Consider the following 22,900-nt stretch of genomic DNA (forward strand, 5'->3'; position numbering starts at 1 on the left):
CCTGCACACCAATGTTCATAGCAGCACTATTTACAATATCCAAGACATGGAAACAGCCTAAATGTCCATCAACAGATGACTGGATAAAGAAGATGTGGTATGTTTATACAATGGAATACTATTTAGCCATAAAAACCGACAACATAATGCCATTTGCAGCAACATGGATGTTCCTGGAGAATGTCATTCTAAGTGAAGTAAGCCAGAAAGAGAAAGAAAAATACCATATGAGATCGCTCATACGTGGAATCTAAAAAAAAAAACAAAAACACAAACAGACTCATAGACATAGAATACAAACTTGTGGTTGCCAAGGGGGTAGGGGGTGGGAAGGGACAAACTGGGATTTCAAAATGTAGAATAGATAAACAAGATTATACTGTATAGCACAGGGAAATATATACAAGATCTTGTGGTAGCTCACAGCGAAAAAAAAATGTGGCAATGAATACATGTATGTTCACGTATAACTGAAAAATTGTGCTCTACACTGGAATTTGACACAACATTGTAAATTGACTATAACTCAATAAAAAAAAGTTAAAAAAAAAAAAAAAGATAGTAGCACACTATTGATACAAACTCTGGTCTGACACAAACTCTGTGAATCAAAGCACCAGTCCCTGCAAAGCTTCCAAAGAAGGAACCATTCTCATCAGCAGAATGTAAGCTCCAAAAACTTCACCTGTCTTGCTCACTGCCATGTCTCCAATACTAAAAATATTGAGCACAAAGAAGGTGCTCTATAAATATCTGTGAAGAAAAAAGAAAAAGGGGGAGAGGACTTGCTGTTATATTAAAAAGCAAAGCCAAAAGCTAGAAGCAATCTAAGTGTTCACTGACAGATGAATGGATTTTAATGGTATATACATACAATGGAATATTATTCAGCCTTAAAAAGGAAGGAAATTCTGACACATGCTACAACATGGATGAATCTTGAAGACCTTATGCTAAGTAAAAGCCAGTCACAAAAGGACAAGAACTGCATGATTCCCCTTGTAAGAGGTACTTGGAGTAGTCAAATTCACAGTGACAGAAAGTAGAAGAGTGGTTGCTGAGGGCTGGAAGGAGAGGGAAATGGGGAGTTACTGTTTAACGAGTTTCAGTTATGTAACGTGAAAAAAGTTCTGGAGATAGATGGTGGGATGGGTGGGATGACTGCACAACAATGTGAAAGTACTTAAGGTCACCGAACTGTACACTTTAAAATGGTTAAAACAGTGTATTTTATATTAGTATACATTTTAACCACAATTTTTCAAAATTTACAAAAAGCAAAAAAAAATTACTTAAAAGAAAACAATGGGAAAAATTTAAAAAATGGAAAAAAGGATAAAGAAGTATGAGAATAACTCTTTAAGACTAAGGCCAACTCTTAGGAGCTTGGAGCCAAAGGCAAATAGCAATGTCTCCTCCATCCCTCCCTTCAACTTCCATTTCCATCTACATCCAATTTAGTAATTTTACATGCAACTGACTCCCAATTAAAACAAATACTAAGCATAGAACCCCCAAGGGATCACAAACAAGCAAATCCATGAGTAATATGAGAGATGTGTTATGAAAACACAATCTCACTGATTTAACCTCGTTTTTGTTAGTACAGCAAAACTATCATTTACTTGAACACCTAATATGCATGGGGCCCTATGGTTGGAGCTTTATAAACGTTACCTCTAATCATAATAGTAACCCTGAAAGGTAAATGTTACAATTCTATTTTCATACTAACTCATCTAGGATGGTAACAGACACAAATGGTAAAGTTGAAATTTGAAACTAGGTCTATGTTTCCAAAACCCTTGAGGAGTGATCAATCATCTCAAAAAAAAAAAAAAGCTAGCTTCTTCCCAACCAGGTACCTCTGTTGTGCTACTACTGGGTCCTAGGCCTGTGAATTGTCCTCTCCAGCTCTGCTAGAAGTTATCAGCTAGGAGTACTAGATTGAGTCATTATCAAATACTTTTCTAGGTAATCCCCAGTGGCCATTGATGGGGATGCTCTGGGCACTGAGCCACTGGAGGAAGAAAGACAAGTGGCTCACCACAGGTCTTTCAGCCCCAAAACTGACCAAGAAGGACAGACACTTGGAACAACTGTCATCAATGTTTCCTCCAAGGGAGCAAACACTCCAGGGGCACTGCCCAAGATACTACTGTTGCTTAACAATGTTTCACTGATTAATAACCCTCACTCCCTTTCCTCCCCCAGACCAGCCCTAGAAATCATTACTAGTTTCAATTCCCTCTGGCCAGTTTCCCTCATTCTCTCCCATTCCCCCAACCACCAAGTTCAAGGCTAATTTATGTAAGATCTATTTTTCTTCCATATACTTTTCAAAACATCCCAATCCCGAGGCCCATTCCTTTACCTAGCTCTGCTGGGTGATCTACCATCAAATGAACCAACTAACATCTCTATAGTTCTCAGACACTTCCAAACACATTAAATAATTTACTCCTACAACAACTCTGAGAGATTGGTATTAGTATCTCCATTTGACCAAACCAGTACAGTTTAGTCTAAGTAAATAAGCAGTAGAAAATATACACCAGAAAAAGAGGTCACCTTTCTGTATCTTCTTTCGTTTGTTCATTTAAGCCAAGAACTTTTCTCAAGTCTCCAGCAGCATTCCCTTCATGTCTCCCTGGCCAAACTGTGGGCACATACCCACTCCTAAATCATTCACTGGCAAGAGGCATGGGATTACCATGACCAGGTGACAAACTAATTCCTTGGGGTCGGATGGAAGTTGGCAAACACACAACCACCACAGTGCACATCATGTTAAGGATACTGATATGAAACAATGAGAGAAGCAGACTGCCTGCAGACCTACCTTAGTATGTTTTCTTCATGTCATAAGAACCCTGAAGACTCAAGGGGTCAGAAATGCTAACCCAGGGAAAAGAGAACAGACATTCCACCAGATTCCAGAATCTGGGGAGACTGATCCGGAAGAAGATCTAGAGACTTTATTTTTAGTAACAGTACTATACTAATACTAGTTCTAAACTTAAAGCCTGCTATGTAAGCTTTGCTAAGGGACTGCTTCTCCCCAGCCTGCAGTTTCCTCTTCAGTAATGAGACCACCTAGTTAAGCGTTTTCAAACTGGTCTTCAGAGAACTACAGGTTATGAAAAGGTAGCCAGGACAAGAAGTAAACAGAAGGGGGATACAAAAGAGTAGTGTTATTAAGTCCCACTTCAACTATTCTAGTTGAAGTGGGACTTCAACTCATTTAATCTCTTTGTATTGAGCCTCAAGTAACATTTGGTGGAAAAAGGATTCTAGTGCTTAAAAAGATGTTTTTTTAATTCACTCAACTAGATGATCAATAACGTTCTTCCAGATTAACATTGTTTTTCAATGAAATAAATTATTAACTAAACAATCCCCCATTAATCCCTTCACCATAGTTCACTAAAGTTATAAATGACCTTCACAAGAACAAATCCAATGAACAGTATTTATTTTTATTTGATCTCTCAGCATCATTTAGCACTGTTGGTTCATTTCCTCCTTATTGAATCCCCTGGCTTCTGAACAGTACACTCTCCTAGTTTTCCTCCTACTTCTCTGTCTGCTTTCCAAGATTATCCTCTTCTGCCCAATGTTTAAATGTTCAAGACTATACTATTCTCTATTCTTTTCTCACTCTATTCTCTCTCCCTAAGCAATCTAATCCACATCCATGACTTTACTTACAATCTAAAAGCCAAACATACAGTCAATTTTTCTCTGGCCCTTACCTTTCTCCAAGTTCCAGGCGTGTTTATCTAATTGCCTACTCAAAATCATCCCTTCAATGTTTTAAAGTCATTCAAATTCAACATGTCCAAAACTGAATCATAATATTCCATCCCAAACCAGTCCTTTTCCAGTGTCCTCATTTCAGTGAAAGGTACCACCATCTACCTCCCAGTTATTAAGCCAGGAACTTGGGAGTCATCCTTATCACTTCCTTCTCCTTTGTCCCCAACATGTAATCCATTACACAGTTCTATCAATTCAACCTAAAATATATCTCTTACATTTCTTCTCATCTCTGCCTACCATCTATCATGGTAGTCTCTCACAGGGACTGTATCTGTGCAAAAGCATACCTGCACTGACTTACACTCCTCTAGAATCCCTTCTCTACATGGCAGTTAAAGTGCTATTTTCCAAATTCTGATCATGCAATTCCCCGTTGCATAAAACTCTTAAATGTGAAGTCCTAAACAGAGCAATCAGACAAGAAAAAGAAACAAAAGGAATTCAAATTGGAAAGGGAGAAATGAAACTATCACTGTTTGCAGATGGCATGATACTATACACAGAAAATCCTAAAGCCACCACCAAAAACTACTGGAGCTCATCAATAAATTTGGTAAAGTTGAAGGATACAAAATTAATATACAACAACGAACTATCAGAGAAATTTAGGAAACAATCCTACTTATCATTGTATCAAAAAGAATAAAATAGCCATAAGTAATATTAACTAAAGGGGTAAAAGACCTGTACTCAGAAAACCATAAGACACAGATGAAAGATATTGAAGACAATTCAAAGAAAGATATACCATGTTCATGGACTGGAAGAACTAATATTGTTAAAATGAACATACTACCCAAGGCAATCTATAGATTCAATGAAACCCCTATCAAAATACCAAAGGCATTATTCACAGAACTAGAACAAATCACTCTAAAATTCATATGGGAACACAAAAGACCCTGAATGGCCAAAGCAATCTTGAGAAAAAAAGAACAAAGTTGGAGGTATCATGCTCCCTGACTTCAAACTATATTACAAAGCTAGTCATCAAAACAGTGTGGTAGTGGCACAAAAACAGACACAAAGCTCAAAGAAACAGACTAGAGAGCGCAGAAATAAACTTATACACTTATGGTCAATTAATCTATGACAAAGGAGGCAAGAATATACAGTGGAGAAAAGACAGTCTCCTCAATAAGTGGTGCTGGGAAAACTGGACAGCTACATGTAAGAGAATGAAATTAGAACATTTCTCACACCATATAAAAAATAAACTCACAATGGATTAAAGACCTAAATTTAAGACCAGAAAACTCCTAGAAGAAAACACAGGCAGAACACTCTGACATAAATTGCAGCAATATCTTATTTGCTCTGTCTCCTAAGGCAAAGGAAATAAAAGAAAACAAACAAACAAATGTGACCTAATTAAATTTAAAAGGGTTTTGTATAGCAAAGGAAACCATCAACAAAATGAAAAGACAACCTACTGAATGGGAGAAAATATTTGGAAATGATATAATCAATAAGGGCTTAACATTCAAACCATATAAAGAGCTCATACAACTCAATTAAAAAAAAAAAAAAAAAGCCAAACAACCTAATTTAAAAAAGACCTGAACAGACATTTTTCCCAAAGAAAACAGAGATGGCCAACCGGCACATGAAAAAATGCTCAACTAATCATCAGGGAAATGGATATCAAAACCACAGTAAGATATCACCTCACACCTATCAGAATAACTATCATCAAAAAGACCACAAATAACAAATGTTGGCAAGGATGTGGAGAAAAGGGAACCCTTGTATACTGTCGGTGGGAATGTAAATTGGTGCAGCCACCATAGAAAACAGTATGGAGGTTCCTCCAACAACTAAAAATAGCACTACCATATGATCCAGCAATTTCACTCCTAGGTATACATCCAAAGAAAATGAAAACACTAATTCATAGAGTTACATGCACCCCTTTATAGCAACATTACTTACAACAGCCAAGATATGGAAGCAACCTAACCATCAAAAGATGAACAGGTTAAAAAATAAAGATGAATAGATAAAGAAAGTGTGGGACGGACACACACACACACACACACACACACACGAATACTACTCAAGTCATAAAAAAGACTGAAAATTTGTCATTTGCAACAATACAGATGGACCTGGACAGCATTATGCTTAGTGAAGTAAGTCAGACAAAGAAAGACAAATACTGGAATCTATATCACTTATATGTGGAATCTAAAAAGTAAACAAACAAACGAATATAACAAAACAGAAACAGACTTACAGATACAGAGAGCAAACTAGTGGTTACCAGTTGGGGGAGAGAAGGGGGAAGAAGCAAGGTAAGAGTAGTGGATTAAGAGGTACAAACTACTATGTATAAAATAAATAAGCTACAAGGATATACTGTACAGCACAGGGAATATGGCCAATATTTTATGGTAACTTGAAAAAAAAACCCTTTAATGGTTTTCAATTATTTTTAGTATAAAGAAAAACATCAAGTCCTCTATGTTTTTTACTTCTGCCCCAACCTCTAGCTCTGTGCATTGCAGACAGGCTGTCCTTATGCCACTTTCTCAAATATGCCAAACTCTTTTCTGTCACAGAGGCTTTACATATGCTGTTCCCTTTACCTAGAAGACTCTACTCACCATCTCCACCCTGTCTTCCCCTAGAAAATTCAATTCATCCTTCAGACTTCACATCCAATATTACTTCCTTAGAGACACCTTCACAGAACTTTCAGACTAGGTCAGATTCCCACGTGACGTTTACTGAGAGCAACACGAAGCACTAATTGGTAGTACTTACCACAATTATAATTTTTCATTATGCATGATCATTTGATCAATGTATCATCCACTGGACTGTAAGCTCCATAAGTTTATGGAAACTATATCTGGTTTTGCTCATCATAGTACCTATATTGCACAAAGTTACTCTGTAAGGAAGAGAGCCAAGATTAGCAACCCGATCCATTTGATTCCAAAATTCAAGGTATTTCCAGTATAAGCCACTGAGGATAGTGAACCACTAAGATTATCAGATTAAGCAGTTTTAACTAAAAACTAAGAAAGGGGCAAGATCAAGTCCAGTGTCTCTGCCAACACCCGCGAAGCCACCCCCGCGGCCCTGAGACGACCACTGCCATCTCTGCCCTGCCGCTACCTGTGTCGCCACCGCCTCAGGACAAGCTATACGATTAGGCCACAATCTTCAATGAGTAGACATACTGCTTTCTGTGGTGTTCGCGGTCACATATTTATGGAGTTTCTGAAGGACAGTGGAGATTACTGCCAGCCAGGCACAGGACAACCTCTATGCAGACAAGCGAACTGTAGAAAATCATTACTACTCCACCAAGAAGCCCCCATAAGAGTGGTTAACCTGGACACAGAGTGTTGAATTGAAATCCACAAAACATTTTTCACAAGAGTTCTGACCTGGATGGGGTAAACCTCAGTGCACTTTCTTTTTATTGCCTCAGTATTACTGGATTGAAGAATTGCTGCTTCTTGTTAAGAGGTTCATTTCATTTTTCCTTACTCCCAACTTCATACTCAAAAGCACTGAGAATTTCAAGTGGAGTATGTTGAAGTAGATTCCGTTTCTTTGCATCATTTCTGCATTCAATTTTTAAAATTCTTTCACAACCCTATGGAGTGTTTTTTAACCAAATTAACATGGCTCAAATGAACCGCCCAGTTCCTGTAGAATTCACATACAAGAACAAGATTTTTTATTACATACAATCCAACTAATGAGACCTTAAATTTACTGAGGAACTTAAGAAGTATGGAGTCACCACCATAGTGAGAGTATATGAAGCAACTTACAACACTACTTTTGTGGAGAAAAAAGGCATCCGTGTTCTTGATTGCCCTTTGATGATGGTGCACCACCATCTAACCAGATTGTTGATGATTGGTTAAGTCTTGTAAAAATTAAGTTTCCTGAAGACTTTGGTTGCTGAATTGCTGCTCATTGTGTTGCAGGCCTTGGGAGAGTGCCAGTGCTTGTCGCTCTAGCACTAATTGAAGGTGGAATGAAATATGAAGATGCATTTCAGTTCACAAGACAAAAGTGGCATGGAGCTTTTAACAGCAAGTAGATTTTGTATTTGGAGAAGTATCGTCCTAAAAGCAGTTGCACTTCAAAGACTCCAACGGTCAGAGAAACAACTGTTGCATTCAATAAAACTGGGGTGCCTGATGCCATTGCTTTGAAAGTGGAACCTGAGATAGGCCCGAATCTGTCGTACATATTAGCCAACACGTTGGCTTGGTGAATAAGTTAAACGAAGCTTCCAGAGGAGTTTTGAAAAGCAGTTTTACCAGGCCACAAACCTGGCAGAATTACAACCTCTACTTCTGGGTTATGATCAACCTATCTGGACACTTAGCAAAAGATTCTTGCTGTTCAGCATTTAAAATGTGCTTATCATTTGTACCAACTGACCTTTCCTGAAATCATGCAGTATTCACTTACGTCATTAAATCTGTTTCCATGCCAGAATCTTATCAATATTTAAGAAATTTAGAAAGATTAGGTGCCAAAATACCCAGCACAATACTTGTATATTTTTAGTACCATATAGAACTAAAATCCCAGGGCCTATGAAGATTCTGGAACTTATGTGGTTTGTTCCTTCCATCATTTCAAACAGAAAAGTAGGGCTTATATGGCTATTTGCTCACAGTATGTTTACATCTCCCACATCATACCAGTATACATCAGATTTGCTCCATTTTTTTCTTTTTATTAACCAAGTCTTACAGTGATTATTTAATGCCTTTCTATAAATCTCATTTTATGCTATAGAAAACCTCCATTTAAAAAATCTACATTTTACAGAGCACATGTCTTTAATGTCTCCAGACAAAAAAGCCTTACAGTTATTTTTAATGGTTGCACTTTGAGGTGCAACTTACAGGGAGGGCCTGAGAAAACAATGGGAGGGGGCTATTAAGTATTTTTAGTAAAATGTTGCCTTTTACTTGTGCAGAACATGTAGAGTATGTGCTTTAATTTAGTAAATATTTTTAAAAGGTAGAAATACTTTGTTATTGTAGCTAAAACAACTCCTAATCATAAAATTTCTGAAATTCTTGTAATTTTTCCCATACTTATTTGAAGTTGTTTACCAACTTATTTTTGTTTGAAGTGTGATTTCCAACCTCTCCTGCATAAAAAAGTGGGTTTCTGCTAATGAACTGAGCAGACATTTAATATTTTATATGCCTTTTGAGCTGTGTAACTTAATATTTAGACACTTGACAATTTGCTTTATTATGTAAGTGATAAAACAGTGATGTGTATTAACGTTAGTTCAGCAATATGTTTATACTGTCCAGGAACACAGTTATAGTTCTATGGGAGAAATAATTTGTCAGTGTTTACCAGCTTGTAAAAATCTACTGTGCGAGCTTAAACATTAAGTAAATAGTGAAATGCATTTATCATCAAAAAATACTAAAAAATAAATTAAATAAAAACTAAGAAGGGAGGTGAGCTTGATGTATCATGAACGTCTGTAAATTTCTAAGTCTTTTCTAATTACTCAGGCCAAAAGTGGTCTCCCTCTCCTTCAAGCTCCTACAATGACAGAAGTATGGATTAATCTCACCTTTGTGAACTTACCCTATACTAGTTTAAACTGTAGCTTGCACACTGTAATCCATCTCCCCTATGAGAAAGACCTTACAAGAAGGTATTGTATTAAAAATGGACTAAAACATGTAGTAAACAAAGAATATTTGGTTCAAATTTCATGCCAGTATGGCTATGTCTGTGCTGCTCTCTATGTCTGAATGGTAAACTCAGTTAAATGTTAAACTGCTTTCCCAAAAGAACTGTCTTGTTTTCTCCTTTTAAAAATCATCATTCTTTCCTCAGTTTCTAGGAAATTCAGAAGTAAATTTGTAGCTCACCCAGAGCAAGTGAGGAGACACATACTATTCCATTTTCATTAGTACTGAATAATTTCCTTTTTTACATTATTTTATTAGTTACTGTTGTTAGGCATCCTAAATCCTTTGTGGAATGAATACACCAAAGACCATACACATTTGGTAAGCCCTACTATATCTCTAATAAGTATACTAAAATTATGGCATGTAAGACTGGAAACGGCAGAGCCATTTACTTGAAAAAAAAAATCCATAAACCAAGGTCTTTATCAGGCCTCCTTCCATTACTGAAATGACTTTACTTTTTATATCTGTATAATTTAACCAAGGGGTAAAAAGTGACACTTCACTCACTTTGTACAATACAAATGGGTTCTTGTGGATAATTTAGGTATCCTTTTCTCTTACATGATTCTTGCTTTGAGGTTCAATGCTGCAATTTTGGGACACACTGTCATTTAAAACATTACAGGGAAATATTTACAGTTGAATGACCCCTATTCATCTCTCTTACCCTCATCATAACTAGGGAGAGTAGTATTTACCCTGAAGGGCTCTTTTGGAGATTATATAAGACAATATATGCAAGTCATCTAGAAGGTCCTCAATACTTAGTATCATCTCTTTCCTTGGTCTGTTCAGATGGCTTGCTTCAAGTTGAAAGTATTTTCTATCACAGAATTAAGTCTGTAAAGCTGGGTTTTTCCCATTTAATTTCTTGCTTAATCTGGTTTCTTTCTTTTTTTTTGTTCTTCACCCATTTTAGCTTTTATTTATTTTTTTTAACATTTTTTATTGATTTATAATCATTTTACAATGTTGTGTCAAATTCCAGTGTTCACAATTTTTCAGTCATTCATGGACATATACACACTCATTGTCACATTTTTTTCTCTGTGAGTTATCATAACATTTTGTGTATATTTCCCTGTGCTATACAGTGTAATCTTGTTTATCTATTCTACAATTTTGAAATCCCAGTCTATCCCTTCCCACCCTCCACCCCCCTGGTAACCACAAGTCTGTATTCTCTGTCTGTGAGTCTATTTCTGTCCTGTTTGCTTAATCTGGTTTCTGACTTTAAAGCTCATTAAAAACTACAAGTTACCTATTGGCAGGCTGGGCTCCAGTCAAGCATATCTGCAAGGCATTAATTCACAAAGGACCCAGGGAAGGTGCATTTAGTGTACTCCCAATGAGGCATCACCATACTATATACTACACTCATAACCCAAATTGCCAATACCTAGGCTCTGAATCTTTCATTATTTAATACTAATTAAAATGGATTGGTGAAATCAATGAAACTATGCCAAGAAAAGACTTGAAGGTGGCTTCTGAAGCAATACCTGACCAAAATTTCATCTCTATCAAGTATTTACTTGATGTTCATCTCTATCATTCATTCACTTAAGCCAGACCCCTCAAACATCCTAGTATATGCTATGGAAGGCTTAGTCAATTTATTTTCCATCATAACTCAACCAACAATTTCAGCATCATAGGGAACTATATTCAATGTCTTATAATAATCTACAATGGAAAAGAATCTGGAAAATAGATTTATATGTGTGTGTGTGTGTGTGTGTGTGTGTGTGTGTGTGTAATTGAATCACTTTGCTATAATATTGCTAAAATATTATTAATCAACTATACTTCAATTTAGAATTGAAAAAAAGTACATGTAACGATAAATAGAACAATAAAGTGGAAACGTGCAAAAACAAAACAAAAACAACAAAAGAAAATTTCAGCTCTCACTTGTTAACTGTATGACCTAACTTCTGAAGACAACACTACTTATCTAACAGCTATCTAACAGGTAGTGTTATTAGCTAAGTAAGGTTTAGAGATAATTTATATAGAATATCTACAATTTATGTAGAATACCTACACAATGTCTAGCCTAAAAAAAGTATGCAATAAACTATAGTTGTTATTGTCATGATTAATAAGTATTCATGAATGCTCACTATTGTCCCAAGATTGTGCTGAGTACTAGGGAGAAACAATAGGTATAGATGTAGTCCCACTTTTAGAGGGTATACAACATAGTGGAGAGAAAACAAACTAACCATTATATACAATTATATAATTAAATGGTAAACTGCTTGGCATAGACTAAGTGCTGAAGGAGACCAAAAAGCTTTTCCTTCTATTAATTCACAAAAACTCTTTGAATCAGGCAGGGCAGAAATTATTATTCTCATTTTATTAAAAAAAGAAAGAAAGAAAGAAACTGACACTAAGAATAAATTCCTGTTCGTGTTCATAGAGATCACTTACACATTTAACAAATTCTAGGCCATGAACTATGCTAAGTGCAGAAGAGAAACAAATCAGTTAAAACTCCTTCCATTTTAAATGACAGAAAACTCAATCAAAACTAGTTTAAGCAAGAAGTCTAAATCCTGACTTAATTAACTGAAGCCCAGGATTAGGAAAGACTAGGGAAGAGCCTCAATTCAGAGCTCAAAGTCATCACCTCCACCTCTTTAGCGCTGGTTCTATCATGAGCCAGAGTCTCCTGATGATGGCAAAAAGGCTTAGAAACTTCTAGTCCTTTGAGAAGCTAACCTTCTAGTCCAACAGGATTGGGAGAGGGTGTTCTATAGCAACTCCCATTAAAGTCTTAAACATCCAGTTTAGAATGGTTTAAAACATATTTTTACCCCTAAGCAATCACTGTGGCTGGTTCTATACTGTATGTAGAGGAATACGGATGTGCTGGTTCTCCTGGGCCTAGTTCAGGTACACCAGAGCTAAGAAGTTCCTACCCAAACCACATGAGTCAAAATAATGAGGAGGTGTGGTTCCTAAAACCAACATCTGAGGCCACTGCTGAGATAAAGGGGGAAAGCTAAAGAAGCAAAACACAAATGTCTACCACAAAGAACCCTGTGACTGTGCTCTCATGAAATTTAGGGTTTAGGGAAATGATTCACAAGTGCAGCTGTCTGGTAGACAAAAGGGTTAGAGGTATGGTTCTAATGGAAAAGAAACATAACTGCAGTACAAAATGATAAGTGCTACAGTGGATATGTTAAAGTGTCATAGCATCCAGAAACAAAAAGGCACTAGGCCACCAGGGGACTCAGGGAAGTCTTCATGGAGGTGGTACCAACCAAACTTGAACTGGTGTACCTGAACTAGGCCCAAACTGTTCCTGAAGAGAACAAGTCAGGCAGCAAATCACCCAACTACAACAGCAGAACCAAGGTTTCCTGATTTCCTGTCAAGAGCTCTTTCCACTACTAGGTCCTAATAGAAGGAGAGGAAGATGGGTACTGGGGCATCAATGGAGGTGACTGCCACAGAGACTTATTTAAATTAGCTACCAAAACTGCTCAGCACTTAAATATACTGTAAAGGCCTTGTCCACATAAGCAGCAGGACCACAAAGACCCTGCCAACCCTATTGTTTCTGCTAGTCATAGTCCAAACATGGAACTAGACAATCTGTCATTTCCCAGCACTTCAGCTTCCTCACCTACAACCTACCATGTGCCTCTTTTCACTGTGTATGTAAAGGTTGAAAGCTCAAAGAGAAAGTACCAAACACACTAAGCTAAATTGAGACCACATTGCCATATGACAAAACAGAATTACAAGAAAAACCCACAAAAGTGACGTGTCTACACATGCAGTTTATGCTCATTGAGACAACATGAGGTGAGGTACCATAAAAAGGTAGGGTCTGGCGTCTGCATCGGTCTCCACCACTTACTAATTGTATAACCTCAGACAAATCACTTTTCTAACCCTCAAGTTTCCTCACCTGTAAAATGGAAAACATGAATATACTCTTTCTTCATGAAACTATTACAGAAAAAAAAAAACATAAAACAAGGGAAAGCACCTGATCAAATTTTAAAGCAGCATGTAAAAATAGTTATTATGTTCTTTAACTCTTTGTGTAAAGATGTTTCAAAGTGTTATAGAACTTCTACTTCTATAAAGAGCAGAATCCTCAATGCTCCAAAACATAGGGACTACATTTCCTTCTGGACTTGAAGATTAAGGCTGTTTCCAGGGAAGGCTTATAAAAACAATACCAAATTAAATACTGGTGATTTGTTTTAAGAGCTTGTATGCAATTAAGAGTATTCCATTGTTTCACCAGGCTCTTGTGGCAACCAATTAAGTAATAATATGAGAGAGGAGCTCTTAATTATGGAGGAAAACTTCCCCAAGCCAGTGACAGGTGTGCAGGGCTCAAGCTGAGATCAAAATAGTTGACTACAGCATTAATTCCTCTTTCCTTTTTCCCAAAGACACTTAAGTTTGCATGCAATTAGTTGAAAAGTAAACCAGGCCAAATGACTACCATACTTCAAGCTTTATTACCCTTTATCATGCTAACATTCACCAACTGCATTTTAAAGGATTAACACCAAAATAGATGGTTTAAATCCACAGTGAGTAAGCTTCAGTGATCAGATATGATAATGACCAAGTTGAATTTACACTCATCGCTAAGATGTTACCATGTTTCCCTAAACTGTGCCTATTGTAAACTGAAGTTCTTTCTTTTTCTTTTTCATTTTCATTTACTTTGTAAATAACCTTAAGAATAAAACTACATTTAAAAGGATGCATTTTTTTCTAATTTGTCTACCTTTCCTCCAAAATGTATAGCAAAAGTCTTCCCCCTTTGATTTAATCAATAAAATTAAATCCAAATACCCGGCATCTATTTTGCAGGTCGCAGATAATCATTTTACCAGAACCTGCATTAAAAGCTAAATAAAGCACATCCCCAAAATCCAAACTGAAAAATAATTTTCCCACAAATTTGATTATTCTAAGGTTAAAGTGTGACCTTTTGAAAAGATGGACTCTTACAAATTAAACTGTTTATGTGAACCCTCAACATATGATGCAGCAATGATGATGTCAAAAAGGCACCCATTTGTTTAAATAGCCCTTTTCAAGCAAGGTTGCTCCTAACTTCCAAAGGAAAGAGTTCCCAGAAATTTAGGTCTCCAAATTTGATGTTGGGGAGTAACTCCAGAGAAATACGTAAACACTCACTTAGGATGAGTCATTATGAAAAGAAAAACACAGAATTTGGACTTAAGTACCAGTCATATACTCCATTCATTCAAGCAATTACGAAGTGTTGATGGTTCAAGGAAGATACATTTTAATACAATGAAGTATTACATGTTCTGTGACAGGCGTAAGTACAAAGAGAACAGTCAATGCTACCTGGAAAAGAAAGCAACAGCTTTATAGAGGAAGTGATGCTGGTACTAGAGTGTTTAAAATACAGTAAGGCTGTGTTTGCCAAGTTGAGAAGAGGAGGACCATTTAAACAGAAGTAACAACATGACAATGTAACAGCATACAGTAAATCCCAGAGATGGTAGGTAGTCAGGCAAGGTCAGGCTGAGAAGAGTGGGGTCACTGGGGGTGACCCTGGCAGCAGAAGAAAGAATGGAAGCTACTGTCTGGGCAAGAGATGATGAGATTCTGAGCTAAAGACAACAGCTGTGGAGAGGAAAGGCACAGATTTGAGAAATGTTAAGATGATAGTACCTATACACTTAGTGAGTGCAGGAATATGAGCTGAGGAAATCCCAAATAGCAAAATTCTGAGAGAATGGTGGTGGCATTGGTTAAGACAAGAAACACATTAGAAGACGGTTTGGGGAAGAAGATAATGTGTTTCGGTTTTAAACCAACCCTGTGACTTTAAACCAGTCACTAAATACCTCAGAGTTTCCTAGCTAGCAAAATGGTTACTACCACTTACCTCAAAGGCTGTGATGAGTTTAAAGAGAAAAATGGATAGAGGAAGGGTTGTATTATTATTACCCTTTACCTACAACTCTGTGGAAAAGACTGATAATAGTATCCAGTTTCCCTTTCTTCCTTTTAGTATAGACACTCCCCTATCCTCATTTTCTGCCAAGATTTAACTGAGGCACATGTGACCCAGCTAGAAACCATGTATCTCAGGTGTTACAATGAGGTATTCCATGTTTCTAAGAATAACGAATGAGATGCCAGGAGAAGTGATGTATATGACCTCCAGATTTTTTTTTTAAGGCAACTATGTACTCTCTATTCTCTCTTCTCCCTTCTCATGACAAGAAGGTGAATGTGTTATTCAGCTATCCTTGAACATGCAGATGAGGACATCATCCTGGGAGAGCAAAGAGATAAAAGGAATCTGAATCCCTGGATGATTTCATGGAGCAGAACTTCTGCCCACCTTGGTCATAAGAGATCTACTTCTTAACTGTTATGTAAGAGATAAATGTCTACTTTGTTTGAGCCACTAAATTTTTGAGTCTCTGTTTCAGCAGCTATCCCGTACTCTTTAACTATATACCCTCCAAACTTATAAAACCTGCAAGGAACTGTGCAAGACAAATTTCAGGGCCCTAAACATCTACTAGATACTACCTTTAAGACTGGAGAGGAGACCATTCATCAGTAGATATGCACATGCACGCTCACAGACAAAATGAGAAGAGTTGGATTTATGTATGCCAAATGACAGAGCAGGACCAGGTCCATAAGCAACTAATCAAGATTGAAAATTCTGATTTTTGATCTCATACAGTTTCCACAATAAAGTGACTAACTCTTTAAAGGTACAGTAATATGTAGATTAATACCTGACACTCAAATCTACAATCTGGAACAAAGGAATCAATTATGACATTCCTAGGTAAGGTAATTTACATCAACACAACCACCATGTCAGACTGAAATAAGAAGAGGGGCTTAGGAATTCTCAAACATTTTGCACTATAATCATACACACAAAAATAACACAGGGCAACATACATGGAAAACCAATCACCTAGGCTATGTCATGGCTATATCTGAATGTGATATTGCCTAGAAGCTAAATGAAGCCAAACCAGCTTCTCAAGGACCTGGGAGAAGGCTATTAATGGAACTAGCTCCTTGATCTGTTTGTTGCTATTAGGATGTTCCTACCAAAAGCCACACTATCTATTTATCTATCTGTTTGTTTATTTACAGGACAGATGAGCCAAGCCTCTGGAGCCTATGACTTTGGCCATGTGATGTCAACTTTAGGGCAATATCTGGCTTCAAAATTGCTAAAGTAAGAAAATAGTTTTCAAAGGAGAGTATGCTGCGGCAAAAACAGAGAAACTTAGGTTCTAGTCCCAGGTTATTTATTTTCAAACTGTATGACCTTGAACAAATGAACTGACTTCCCTGCACTTCCAGTCCGTATCTGCAACATAGGAGAGAGTGTGAGAATGGAGCAGATGATGAGCTCATCAAGCTGTATTAAGTTCCAAAGTCTGTAAATCTTCTAATGATACACTACTAAATTAGCCTCCTACTATTTTAATTTTAATATTTCAACGTTAAAAAAAAGCAAGTCACAATATAGCATCACTTCAATTTATGTAAAATGTATATTTATGCAAAAAATACTAGAAAACTAATTTTCTATCTTCTTCATAGAAATACAAAAAAAAATCTGACAAGGCAATCAAAGAATTCAGTACAACTGAGTTCACCTAGACTTTAGAAAAATTGCTTCTTCAAATATTACAAATGCATAAATACAATCCCTCTCTCATATGAAGACTCTGTTAGACAATTGCCATAAACTGGCTAAAATATATATGAAATGCCACTGTTAATTAGTGTTACAGTAATTCTCAAACATAATCAAATAGTGACCAAGAATGAAGCAATCAGGAGAAAGCACAGGATATTAAAGTAAACTAGCAATTTTATCATCATCACTTTTTAATAATACTAGACTCAGCATGAACTCTTTCAATCATGCATTCCCTCAGCAACCTTTACAGAAAACATGCTCTGTGTCAGGTAATAGGAAAGCAGGGATCTCTCTCCCCTCCACCCCATTCTCTCTCTCTCTCTCTCTCTCTCTCTCTCTCTCTCTCTCACACACACACACACACACACACACGAGTTGTCTGTCTACCCTCAAGGAACTCTCTTAGTCTATCTACTACAGAATTTTGCTCCTTGAGTTTGAAGTGGGGCACACAAAGATTTTTTAAACCTGCCTCTTATCTCCAGATAGTCTAGATAAAGAAATCTATTCTCCAAATCCAAAAAGATTATTGTGCATTCCTAAGAAAACAGATGGGCAGCTCTAACCAGTAGCTACAGTATGATATAGGGGAAATAATACGGGAGCTGGAGTCAGGAACCCAAGTATTTGGAGTTCAGATTCTGCCACTCAACAAATGCATAACCTTATGTAATTAATTCACTTCACTTTTCCTCACCTATAAAATGAATACAGTATACCTGCTTCACAGAGTTTTAAATTGCAAATAAGAGAGATAATATGTCTTATATATACCTATATATACTTACAAGCAGTTTCTGAGAAAATACAATGTAGAGATTAAGAACGTAGGCTTTGAAGTCAGGCTGACCTGGTTCTAATCACAGTTGCATCCTTTCATTATTTGTGAGAATGAGCAAGTTATTTCCTTTCTCTGTCTCAATTTTTTCTTCTATAGAATGGGGATAATGAGGATTAAAACAAACACTGCACTTGGAACAAAGCCAGACATACAGCACAGTGTTAGCTAGCATCATCATTATTAGGTCTGTGCTGAATACAATGAATACAAAGATGAAAATATACATATGGTCCTGCCCCAAAAGAGCTACCAGTTTAATGCAAGAAACAGGTCAGTAAAAAGAAAAATTTTAAATAAAATACCTCCCTAAGAAAAAACTATGCAAATATCAGTTGAAATTATTATATATGAAGTTAATATAAAAAAGTAACCCACTGATCCTGAGTGAGGCTTACAGAAATCTATCTCCTACATAACCACTGGAACACCTTCATACTAACAAAGGGGGTAAAAGAAAGAAGCCTAAATGTTTTCTTAAAGCCAAATAAAATGGAAACTTGAAACTATCCTGTACAACAACTACTCTATCCCAATACTCAAAAGAGAAGGCAATGATCCGGACAACATAATGTAGTGACTTGTAGTAAAGAAAAGCTGACATCCTCCCGAGAGAAAAATGAAAAAACTGGTGTAGTACCAAAATCCAGAGACAGAAGGCCTTCTTCATATGAAAAAAATCTTTATTTTAACCAATACACTGCAGCATTCAGATACATCAATAATGAAACACATTACAATTTTTGGTTGATATTCCACTTAGGAAAAATACCATCTGCATTACTGAAATGCTGTGAACAGAACCAATTTTCAGGGAAGAGATAACCTGAATATGACTTCATAAAATTAAGCTTTTAGTCTGTGAAAGCAGATCCCCCACTTGCCAGCCACCTGCACCTCTTTAAATGAAAATATGCCAATATGCTCATCTGAGAGACACCAATTGATTCATGCACAAGCACAAGCTTCACCTGGAACTTCCCCCCCACCTCAAATGAACACACTTAGCTGTTGAGGGCTAGGAGGAGCTGGAATGAAATAAAATCTATTTTAACTTCTGTACATATTCCTAGAAAACTTAAAACTGGGATTTCAACTTAAGTGTCCTCATGAGATAAGCTACAGCTGTCACCTCCAATCCTACTCTTTCAACCAGTTTTCCACATACTGCCCAGTGTTCTAAGTTTTTCTGATCAAGGAGCCTCCCTCTTCTTTGCTCTATGGCTCAAAATTAGACCAAGATCCAAACCTCTAATCTAAACTATTACCTAAGTTCATGCAGCCTGCCTCACAGCTGTACTCCCACCCCCACTCCATTCTCACATCTACCATCCAGTTATATTCACTCAATGAGCAGGACCTCATTCTGGCCTCTGCTCTCCAGCTGTCCCCAAGAGCTAACATAAAACTCAACAAAATGCTTCCTTTATATAATTCAAGTGAAATTTAAAATTTCTTTCTTAAAACAGTAGTGAATTCTAAGTCCCACCTAGTTTAACTATGAAAGTCACATAATGATTACTATCTCACCTAGCATTTTTCAATTTAAAAGGCATCTTCACATCCATTATCTTATTTGATCCTCACAACAAAACGGGTCAGCTATTATTATTCCTCTTCCAAGTCTCAGCTATATAAAGTCAGTTGTTCCCAGAAACTCAGCTAGTAAGCAGCAAAGCTAGAATCTACTAAGAGTACAAACAAGGAACCATAGATCTATCTAAATGTCCCTTGAATAAATTACCTAGTTTGGGCAGCAAGTTTCTAGAGAAAAATGAACTCTATCAGTTTAACAGCATCAACATGAAATGTAAAAAAGTGGCACTAGAAGTGGGCCATCTTTTAATAAATTCTGTGGCCAGCAATGAAAGAAGTATCAAATTATCCCAGTAGTTAACTAATAGTAGAGTTAGTAAAGAAGGAAGCAAACCAGCACTTACTGAGCCCCTACTATGTTACAGGCATATACTAGGCACTATCACATACACTAACCTTAACATTCCTATAAAGTGAGTATCATATCCCTATTTTGCAGATAAGCAAAATGAGGCTTATGCCAGGGGTAAGGGTTAGTCAATGAGGGTTAAAAGGTTTTCCAAGATCATCCAATAAGTGGCAGTGAGAGGGGGAGGGTATAACTCAGTGACAGAGTGCATGCTTAGCGTACATGAGGTCCTGGGTTCAATCCCTAGTACTTCCAATAAAAAAAAAAATGTTTTTAAGTGGCAGTGCCAAAATTTTAAAACCTAGTCCCAAACTACAACTCTGGGGCTATTTCCAGTGAATATACTATGCTCCGACACCTTTTAAAGAAAGTTCCTAAAACAGAGTATGTCTGGAAGGCCTTTAATAGTAAGATAATCAAAATACTCCACGTACTTAAAACTGCCAAAATAATACAAGATTAGATGACAGGAAGAACAATCAGATATATACATCAGATGCTAGGTACTAATACACTAATCACTAATACCTAAGGGCTTAATTAAAGAAACTTAAATGTATCTTCAGGTGTATCTTCAGATTGTCAAATGCTATAATTGACAACCTAGCATGAGCTTTGAATCTAGTCAACTGCCCACCACTAATTAGCTAAGATATCTTAATCTGGTCACTTAAATTCTCTGAATTTAGGCTTCTGCATATGTAAAATGGAAACAATACCTAACTCTCAGGTTCTAATTAAAACACCTAGGGCAATGTCTAGCACGTGGTAACCAGCCTCCTTTGCCCTCTGTGGATATGCCCAACAAATACATGTAGATGAAAATTTAAAACTCAAACATACGATTTTCCAAATAGAATGGAATGTTTGGTACCATGGAAAGTAAATATTCTGATAACTAAAATTTTGTCATTGGATAGATAAAATCTTAATAAAAAAAAATTCCAGATGACAATCAAAACCCAGCTCAGCTTTTTTTGCCTTGAATCCCTAAGCAGAATTTCTTCCGTTCAGAGATCCTCTAGTTACCTAGTAACCACCTGCCAGTCCCAGAAAGAAAGAAAACTGGCTCTGCATTGGACTAATTACCCAACCAGCCTGAACAATCTAAAATGAAGCATGGAATAAAGAGAATTGTTAGCCAGAATGTTAGTGAAATTATCCACAACAGGAGACCTCAGAATCCAAATACCACTGGGCAGTTATTTCCATGAGAATAAAATCACAATTTATGAGCCCTGCAAATTACACCATTATTAAAACAAACATCCCACTGAGGCTACAGCTATCAGATAAATGGCTTTATTGTCCCCATTGTTTTCATCCACTGCAGCAAAGAGGTGCAAACTGAATGAGCGGTTACCAGAAGCAGCAATTTCTAGGAAATTACAATGCAGACCTCCATCTTAAAGCTCCCTTTGTGTTGGGCTGTAAACGCTCTGGTGGGGAAGAAGGGAAGGAGAATCAACCCTTCTCCACTGCCCCCAAACTCAAAGATCCTGACAACTTTACAAGCAGAGCTCACCAGTTATCCCCACATTTTCCTATCTGTTCTTCCCCTCAGTAGGTCATTCCTGGGCTCACCCAGGAGGAAAACTCTGAACTTAGCAAATCCACTTTATTCACGAAGAAGCCTTTAGACAATTCTCCAACCCAAACAAACACAGACAGAAGAGACAAGAAAATGGCCTCTGGTTTCCCTGGCTCCTTCAGTACAAAGTACCTCCTGCTACAGCAACGAGAATTAATGAGAAAGTACAAAAACATGGCATCACCCCTCCCACTATTTGGGAGAAAAAAATCCCTTTACAATAACTGCTAGCATCATAAACCTCAAACTGCATTTTCAGACTTAAATGGGAAATCTGAGACACCATTTAATGGCTGTCCTGGGCCAAACATGGATCATGGAATGGGGAAGGCAAAAGTAATCCCTTCAGTAATAGCTCACTGAACTCCAAAAATCTACCAATTTTGGAAATGGAAGGCAGGAAACTAATATCACTGGGTATCTGCTATTTGCCAACCGCTGTACACACTTTATTTCTAATTCTCACAACAACCCTCTGAGGAAGACCAGACATCTCTTATTGACAGATGAGAATTCAAGCCTCAGAGAAAGTAAATAATTTGCCCAAGGTCACACAGCTACTAAACTAAGATTTGAATTAAAGTTGACTTAAAATTCTAAGCACTTTTAACCTTTGGTTAAAGCTACCTATTCGTAAAACCTAATAAAATATACTTTAAAAAAAAACCCAAAACCTCTAGGATATTAAATTTAAATGCTAACTGAATCTTTTACAAAGTTCCAACACTACAAGACAGTCATGGGACAATGCAGGTGAACTATGATGTCACCATACAATTCATTTTCAAAATTCTCCTTTAATCCTCCCAACAAATTTGTGTGGAATGATCCTCCCCAACATTACATATAAGAAAACTAAGGCTCAGAAAAATTCTTATGACTTGCCCAAGGCACCATGGAAACTAAACCCAAAAACTGACTACAAGCTCATTGCTCATCCAATTTTATCACAATGCCAGACTTAAGCATAAAGAACACAAAAATCTGCTGCGGAGTTCTTGGCTTATTTATGAAGAACATCTGTTCATAATTAATAGCATGTGGAACATTGGGCACTGAGGAGAGAAGGAAGGAGTACCAGAAAGTCCTTTAGGGCCTCAAGCTGCCTAAGTCTAAATTTCCCCGTTTCAAGGAAGCTCATTCAGTGAGAGGGGACACAAGGTCTAGGTGATAGAAAAGCATTTTGGAGCTCTGAACTCCTAAATGTACTCTGGGCTACCAGCTGAAAGCTAGGTTGGTGACCTTCAGGGATTGAAGGCCAGCTATAACCAGCTACCAT

General features: G+C 37.1%; 1 protein-coding gene and 1 pseudogene across 5 annotated transcripts in view; one reads left to right on the forward strand and one right to left on the reverse strand.

Moving 5' to 3' along the window:
• The window catches only part of FAM168A (family with sequence similarity 168 member A), a 154,712-nt gene that overhangs the window by 116,956 nt on the left and 14,856 nt on the right, over positions 1-22,900 (reverse strand). The gene's annotated exons all lie outside the window — the stretch shown is intronic.
• LOC135322672 (protein tyrosine phosphatase type IVA 1-like) lies at positions 7,461-7,974 on the forward strand (annotated as a pseudogene).

The sequence above is a fragment of the Camelus dromedarius genome, chromosome 12, assembly GCF_036321535.1.
Source record: "Camelus dromedarius isolate mCamDro1 chromosome 12, mCamDro1.pat, whole genome shotgun sequence".
NCBI lineage: Eukaryota > Metazoa > Chordata > Mammalia > Artiodactyla > Camelidae > Camelus > Camelus dromedarius.